At 46.8% G+C, this 8,618-nt stretch overlaps 2 long non-coding RNA genes across 2 annotated transcripts; one reads left to right on the forward strand and one right to left on the reverse strand.

Moving 5' to 3' along the window:
- Positions 1 to 458: 458 nt before the first annotated feature.
- On the reverse strand, positions 459 to 2,936 carry LOC146440778 (uncharacterized). Its single transcript, XR_014850365.1, has 3 exons — positions 2,601 to 2,936; positions 2,008 to 2,224; positions 459 to 1,137 (listed from the first exon to the last, which is right to left on the reverse strand). It is a non-coding gene; the product is annotated as an uncharacterized LOC146440778 (long non-coding RNA).
- A 3,499-nt stretch (positions 2,937 to 6,435) lies between these two features.
- On the forward strand, positions 6,436 to 8,341 carry LOC146440779 (uncharacterized). Its single transcript, XR_014850366.1, has 3 exons — positions 6,436 to 6,624; positions 7,128 to 7,211; positions 8,087 to 8,341. It is a non-coding gene; the product is annotated as an uncharacterized LOC146440779 (long non-coding RNA).
- Positions 8,342 to 8,618: the final 277 nt, after the last annotated feature.

Below are 8,618 nucleotides of genomic sequence, written 5' to 3' on the forward strand. Positions count from 1 at the left end.
CCTCCTGGGCGCAGTCACATCCCAACACGGCGCTGTTTTGGCTTCCCCTTCAGGGACACCACACCTAGGATTTTTGGCCATTCGGGGCTGGGCTTTTTTCCCAGAGTCAGCGTTGTCGTGTGGGCTGCCCCAATATTGATTCCCAGTCCTCCTGGACTTTTATTTTATTTCATTCAATGTGCGCACCATATGGCAGCTATGGCAACTGAATATATCACCCTATTCAGTTTCTGACTCCAGTCTGATCTCTTAAAGGGCTTCATGTTCTAGTCTGGAGAAATAAAAAAAGTGATCCCTATAGAGAAGTTCATATAACATATTGATAGAGAAGTTCAGATAACACTTTGCTGCCTGTAACGTTCCCCTTTTCTGATGTGACAAACAGAAAAAAAAGAACATGAATATATTTGACAGGTTTTCACATAGGGCAAGATATAATACATACATAGGGCAAGATATAATACATACTATTGAAAGAGTAACAGGTTAGTTTGAATTAATAACACATTTATAGTATATATAAAATCACAATGTGTGTAGGGCCCATGAGCAACATATTTGCGCTTATTTTTGTTTCACTGTATTAGCAAAGAAAGCTGTAACCCATTGCTTCTCAGGAAGCCAGCTGCTAATAAAGAAGCTGGCTAATCAAGGGCAGAAATAAATGTCTGAGGGAAATATTTAAAAGCATCCCAGTGACTTAGGGACATGTGTCAGTTGGGACACATCATTTATTTAGGCATTTTCAGAAATTGCAAGTGGAGCGCGCACTCGCTCACATGAGTAGTTTCACTTGTGCGCTGCCTTTGAATTCAAGTTAAGGTTACTCATGTGCATAACTCTCCTCAGGACTGGGCCCTGCGGCTGTTTCTTCCTCCTGAAAAGATACTGAGGGAACTAATTTTTCTGATGATTAATCTCAAACGCTGCACCTGCAGTGCCTGCTTTCACTTGAATGAGAAGAGATTGATTTATCTAGCTATCTTTCTGTCTGTCTCATTATCCATCTCCCGTAGCATCGCAGTACCTCGGAAAATGATGACGAACTTATCTTCCCAACAGCCGTATAGGGCAGGACAGAATTATCTCCACTTGCCAGATGGGGAGATCAAGGTAGGAATCAGCAAAGTGACATGCCTGAGGTCATGTAAGAAGTTAGTGTCAAAGCCAGACAGTGCAAAGAGCTTCCTGGACTCCCAGACCCATGCCATAATTCCAGTGCCATCTGACTGCTTTTTCTATCCCCAGCAAAGGATTATTAAATCGTGCTGCTCAAACCCAGCTCCAGTTCTTGGTGGATCAAAACCTCGCTGTGGTCCAGCACTGCTGATCTCCCACACTGCTACTTGAGCAGAGAGTGCAGAGCACACATGCCCTGGCAAGGGAGCTGCAGGGGGCTGGAAGAAAGGAGCAGCTCTTCTTATGCTTTAAGAATAAGCAAAATACCGCTATCAAAGTCAGGATAAAAAGTGACATCTCCCGCGGTTCTCCCTGCGATCCCTGTGGTGCAGCACTCCAGCTGGCAGGAGCAGCAGTGGGGAGGGTGAGCATGGGGGGCTGCTTGGGGGGAGCCCAATGATGAGTGTGGCATGGGCAGAGCAGGGTTGGGGTCTCCTTTGGGTGGGTGAATATGTGAGGGGCCAGCTGGGTGTTGCCACCACTTGGATCAATGGAAATCCAGTCCTGGCCATGCTGTGTGGACAGCCCTAGTGCTAGCCTACCTTGACACAAGGTTTTTGCATGAATATTTCAACGTTTATGGGTGCAATTCCCTGCCAGTACTGAGGGCTTTTCGTATAGACATGCAATTCCATCCATCTCCCAAGCTGAACCAACAGAGAGCAGCCCCAAGGTGAGGGAAACCTACCCAAAGATGTGGTACATCTGGGGGAACCTGTGCTTCTAGTCTGAGTCCAAACCACAACCAGAATACAGGATCCCCATAGGTGTGACCCAGACCCTGACCATCCCTGATGCTTCCCGTCCTCCCTTACCAGTCCCATCCACCTGGAGTGCAGATCTGCCCTGCTCCTGACAGAAACTGGCTTCATGGGATGCCACCAGGATCGTGGCATGAGACAGGTCATCTGACAAACTCTCAGCTATCCCATGGTCAGAGGAGGGGACACTTTTGCAGATACTGGTAAAGGCAGACACCAGCCGGAGCACTAAGCCCAGAGCAGGGACACTGAAGTTTCAGGCTTGCCGAGATGAATTCCTACAGCTAAAAGGAAAATAGCATTAAAGGACACTCCAAAAGCACCAGCTTTAATTAACTTTTATGCTGTCCCAGTGCCCAGCAGCACCTCCTACTCCCAGCGGCAGGACCCCACAGTGCCCACCAGCTGATGGGGGTGGCACTGTGATGCCTGGACATGTCCTGATGACCAGCTGATGGGGGTGGCACTGTGATGCCTGGACCTGTCCTGGCCAGGTGTCAGCAAGGCTGCTGGAGACAGCAGAGCCCACAACAAACCCAGCTTCATTCTCCTGCCGCAGCCCCAGCCAGGTCCCTGGGGACATCCCTGCTGAAGACACTAACTTTCTGGGCATGTCAGCTCCATTACTTTCAACAGGGCTACAAGCACAGAGAAGCTCACCTTTCTTTTTTCTTAATGTGTGTCTTAATGTGCAGTCGATGGGGATAGTTATCTTGTCAGGGGCCTGGGGTGAGCAGGCCCTGATGGGCCCTGGCAGCCAGCAATAGCTCCTCACAGGCCGCTTTGTAGTGTGCACCCAAGTATTACGAGCCTGGGCCCAACACAAATAAATAATTAAGCGCATTTCCCGGGGCAAGAAAATGAAGACTTGGAGCTGTGGCAAGAATGAATAAGTACGAGACCTCTAGACCTGCAGTGTGTGCATGCAGCATGTGACTGACAGTGGGTTTCTCACAGCCATCACATCAAAGACTGCGGGAAACTGCTGTGCTGGGCGTCACTGGGAGGAGAGGAGAGGAGAGGAGAGGAGAGGAGAGGAGAGGAGAGGAGAGGAGAGGAGAGGAGAGGAGAGGAGAGGAGAGGGAGAGGAGAGGAGAGGAGAGGAGAGGAGAGGAGAGGAGAGGAGAGGAGAGGAGAGGAGAGGAGAGGAGAGGAGAGGAGAGGAGAGAGGACTCTCCAGAGTGGGAGACCCAGCAGGCCAGGTGGGGGCTGGAAAATTTGGGAAATTTTACAGGAAATTTGCCGTTCTTCAGGCAGTACTGTCAGTTCTAGCACGGTGGTGCTTGAGTGACAAGGAGGGTAAAGGCCTTCCTCTCCCCAGCCTTGCTGGTTGGGCTGCATGTGAACCTCCAGATGGACCCCAAGGGAGAAGTGAGTTGTCACCTGTGTCCCCACAGAGCTCCTGGCTCCCTCCAGAGATGGCTCTCCTCCACTCTCCCACCTCCAGCCCCAGCCCACCTGCTCTTCCTGTCCCACTTCTGGCAGGACTCAGGCCTTCCTTATCTCCTCAGAAGCACTGGTACAAGCCTTAAGAAAGGAAGGAGATGTAATCCCCAGCACCAAATTTGAATTCAAGTTCATCCTCCCATCATGTAGGATGCCACGCTGGGGATGCCTGGATCTGCCCTCTGATACCTGGGGCTCTCAGGAAGGTGGGCTGGGGAAATGGGTCAGCATAAAAGCCATCCTTTTCTGGACCATACTTGGGCTGTCTCCTAGAAATATATCCAATAAATAAAATAGTGCAGGGATGGTGGGCATGGGCAGCAAGAAGGCTTTACACACACCAGTGTGCTCAGCTTTCTTTCACAGAGGGAAGGAGCCAAAATTAGGCTCCCCAAATCTTCATCCATTTCTTCAGCCAGACTTTTTGGGGCCAGCTGTAGTCTCTGTAGAGGTGTCTCCGTTCTGGAGCACATCACCTTTGGGGCGACATCTGAATGTTGCAGTAGGTTGGCACAGCACAAAACACTGCCAAGGCTCTGCTCAGGTCTGCACATTCACCACCAGCTCCATCACAGGCTGCTGTAAAACAGACATCTGGTATCCCTGTTTGCGTTTGCATTTTGGCTTGATCTTTTGCAATAAACTGAGTTTTTCCTCTTTTCTCCCTGTAAGTTGGTTTAAACATAGCTTTTATTTAATTTCCTTCAGGAAGATTTGTTTTTGTTTGATTTTGCAAATAACTTTTCTCTTCTTTGAGGGGAAAAGAAGTGCAGCCCAGTGTTTCCTGCATTCCACAGTAGTTGCTACAGTACTACTTGCACTACTGTCATGGTTGTTTGGGGGAAGGATGCTCAACACATTCTGAAATTTTGAACAACTTTGCTAGTTTGTTCAGTTGTTTTTATTAAAAATTCCTCTAAAAGGTCATTTTTGAAAAAAAGCCATCAACAACTATTTAATTCTGCCTGGTACATGTAAATCTCCTCTCTGCTCCTGTGCTCAACTGGTTTGGGTTTTCCTCCTTCCAGTTCCTGGTACCCCTTGTGTCTAGTGCAGTCCTGCTCTAACTCCTGATCCACACTAGACCTTTTCCCTCCCTTGTCTTCATTCTCCTATTTCATCACCCCTTAGGTTTTATTCAGCTTTCCTGACTCTGCCCCAGCCTTTCTCTTCTTTTCCACAACCTGGCTCCTCCTTAGGCTTTCTCTCTTTGGTTCTCCCTGGGATTTTGGAGCCTGCCCTGGAGAAGACACAAGCATTCAGGACACAAATGACTCAGAAGAGACAATGGCACAGAGTCTTCATTAGCAGAGAGAGTAGGGACCAAACTTGAGCACTTTGGATGTCTGTGGGCCTTGGAGCACTGAACAGGCTGTGTAGTGTAAAACTGTGCCCAAGCTTGGTGCTTCTATTGTCAGACACACCCATCTGACACCATTCCCCTCACAGCTTTTCTTTGTGGGAGGATCCATGTCTTCTGAAGCTACAAAAGTCTCTGTGGATAAGCTTCTTCTGATCTGAGTGGTCCTGGGTTTGCTACAGAAGAAGCAATAGAGCTGGATGTTGAGATGGATGTTGTGATTCCAGATCTCAGAGGCACAAAAATCAGAACTAAAGGTGAAAAATCCCACTCTTACTGATTTCTGAAGTATTGTGTCCATCAGTAAGCTTGAAGCCATGCTATCCTGGAGCAGAGCTTTGTGTTTTCCTTCACAAAACTAAGTTTTTTTCAAATCTTTCCCCTCTGTAAGAGGAAGAAAATGGAAAATATATACTGAAAAGAGAAAACCTAACCTGCATATTTTAGGCATAACTCATTAATCATCCAAGGTATAACTCTGAACAGGAGCTGCTAGAGATGGTACCCAGTGATGAAAAACTGTTCCTAGGTCTGGGAACTTGCAGACAAATACAAACATGCTCATGCTGATATGGACAATGTCCACACAGTGCCAGTGAAAAAAATCTGCTGATTTGTTCTTGACTTGTGCCAGAAAACCTCAAAATATGACATTAGTTACCTTGACCTGTTAATGAATTTTTCTATGGAGAACTCAGCTTTTTATATGTTTCTATATGACCCAGCTTTTCCAAGAATCATCCATTCTTAAAAAGTCTAAGATAACTCCTATATTATGTCTGAAGCACCTCTTAGAATTGCCTTCAGGTAGTAGAGAATGATGAAAAAGTCTTTTGAAATAGAAATGCTTAGATTCTTTGAGGTGTGTTTTAAATGAAGTCCCTGTGTCTCACCGAGGTTGATGCATTTCTGCTATCCAGATTTGTGGAAGCAAAATTTAAAGCATGACAAAGAGTAACACTCTTAAGGAAGAAACAGTTGTAGTCAGAAATATTATTTGGACAATTAGTCAATAACAAAAACTCTTCCTTGTAATCATGTCAAGATGTGGGTTCATTTCTCCTTGGGGAGCATCAAGAGTAAATTCAGTCAAATCCCTAAAATTTGCCTAAAGTAAGTGTCATCAAGGAGAGAATGGAGCACTTAAAATTTTTAGGAGAGTGCTATGTCACAACACATGCCTCAACTCCTCCCAGTGTCTGTGGAACTGGAAAAGAGTACACACTACCTGAAAGGTGCTCTGGATACCTTCTGGAGATGTTCCCATAAACATTATCCATACAAACTCGTGGCTTATGCAGAGTCTAAAAAGCCTGAAAGCATTGTTGTAAGTGATAACTCGTTGTGGGGGTGTGAAGAGAATCTCTGAACACCCCTGGTGTTTCAGCCCACACTGCTGTATGCAAAGCTCTGGCTATATCCAAGGTACACAAAACCTCAGCTACATGCTTTTCTTCCTTGGGCCACCCAGTAAACAAATGACCAGAAGGACAGTTCAGCCATAATATCATACAATCACCCTTCCTTACAGCTTTTCACAACTGGAAGTGTCTGGACATCAATCCAGCTTGGATGTAGCATTGAGCAACCTAGAGGAAGGTGTCCCTCCCTATGGCAGGGGGTTGGAACAGGATGATCTCTAAGGTCCCTTCCAACCCAAGCCATTCTGTGATTCTGTGATAATTCTCCCTGTGTGTTTCATGTGCTCAGAAGTCACACTTCCTAATTTCTTGCACACTCAAGACAAGGTCTTGATCTCTGTGGGGCAGGTGCAGTGCTGTCCATGCAGACACAAACTTACTGCTGGGACCCCTGATAAGCAAGTGGAACCTACCTGCCTTCCTGAATGCAGCCATGACAAATCAGCTTCCAGTCAAGGTAAACTAATATTTTATTAAAAGCAGTTGTCACACAGAACTAAAACCCAAAGCTGTGAAGTATAAAAGAGGCTTTCAAGCAGACTTCCCTTGAACTGTGGCAGCTTAAGTCTTGTTGCCACTGCTGAAGTGCATCAGGAAATCGTTTGAAGGACTCAAAGGTTAAGAATCTGTGTTTTCATCTGCACAGAAAGGTGAAAGATCAGATGGCTGACCTCAGCTATATGTGTTTTGTCTTTTTATCATCATCTTCAAATGAATCAAGGAGCTGTTCATTCAGTTTCATGAGGGCAGGGCTTTTCTAGATGTATCCAGGGTTGTTTACGGGCTTTTCAGGACAGATGGAAGACCCTTCCCAAAGAGAGACAGCCAGAGATTGTGATAATCTTTGTTATTTCCACCACTGCATTATTTCAAGAGCCCCCTGAAATTAGACAGCCCATGACATTAAGTTTTGTACCAACATGTAACCAAAAATATGAGCTCTGTCCTTACTATTTGAAGGAAAATAGGTGGAATCAAATAAGAAGAGTGGATGGGAGGATGGAGGAACATCTCCCACCATGGAGACTGCAAAATCAGCGAGAGGTGAGTGAGTTTTCATACCTACAGTGCATCCCATCTGGTGTTCCAGACTCTGCCTCCCACTAAGGAGAGAGCAGCTCTCTCGTGAATACTCCAAGGCTCTCCTCCAGTGCTTTTAAAACCTTCCAAAGTGCAGCAGCTCTGGCCAGAATGAACCAGGGTGACAAAACCCCCATTGAGGAGAAGCAGCCTTAACCTAAAAAGGCTCCTCTTCTCATGGACAGAAGACACCACTTTCTCATTCCTCAGAGGCTCGGTGTGGGAAAGGGCTGCAGGCAGATAGATCTTCATCTGTCCCTCTTTTGAATCTGGGACACAGCAGACAGCTGGGTTTCCTGACAACTTAAGGACTGACTGTACAGGAGAAACACTAACAGTGAGAATGTGAGGGTCACTCATTTTGGGAAGATGAGGCAATCTGAAAACAGAAAATTCCCTGTGTGCTCTGCTGTGCTAGCATAGCAGAAAGCTTCACAGCCACAACCTGCCCCAGTTCACAGCCTTCCCAGTGTTCTCACTGCCCTCAAATGTCCCCAACACAAGTGTGGTTCAGCCCAGAATGACCTGGCTTTCATCTTTCCATGTGCTGCTTTGCAATGTCCTGGCTGTGCTCAGCACCACCACCTAATTGCTCACCCTAGTTTCAAGCTTGACAGATAGCTATTCCCCCTGGTAAAATGTTCTGGTGTGTTAATGTTGTCCTGAGGAAGACTACAGTCAAAGGCCATATGAAACATGACTCAGCCTCAGAAAACACCAAGTATCTCAAAATTCCTTTTATGACCTTACTTGGTCATGCAAAGTTAAGTCTTTGAAAGTCAAAGCAAAATTTCCCTGAGAAAACCAACTCACATATTCCCACAATCCCTGCGATTCAGGCATCGTTACCATCCTCCCAGGCTGTGCCATCCCCAGGTGACCACAAATCCTTCTGCTTCCAGGTGGGTAAGGCATGGCCAGGAAGGCTCTGGGAAACACAGAATCATAGCCCATTCCAGGTAGGTGAGTGTTAAAGTACAAGGTGAGTGCTGGGATTTAGTTATGCATGGGAAGCTTCTTTAAGAAAGGCAGCATCACAGGTTGGGGCTGAGGGTTGGAACTACTGCCTGCACTGGGATTAAGCACAGGGGACAGGAAGGAAGGCAGGAAGGCAGGAAGGCAGGAAGGCAGGCAGGAAGGCAGGCAGGAAGGAAGGAAGGCAGGAAGGCAGGAAGGCAGGAAGGAAGGCAGGAAGGCAGGAAGGCACAAACAAACACAAAAACAAACAAACACGCAGGCAGGAAGGAAGGTAGGAAGGCAGGAAGGCAGGAAGGAAGGCAGGAAGGCAGGAAGGCAGGAAGGCAGGAAGGAAGGAAGGAAGGTATTTGAAGCTATAAAATCTACCCAGCCTAGACAGTCCAGTTTTCTATT

The sequence above is a fragment of the Lichenostomus cassidix genome, chromosome 2, assembly GCF_008360975.1.
Source record: "Lichenostomus cassidix isolate B80296 chromosome 2, HeHo_3.0, whole genome shotgun sequence".
NCBI lineage: Eukaryota > Metazoa > Chordata > Aves > Passeriformes > Meliphagidae > Lichenostomus > Lichenostomus cassidix.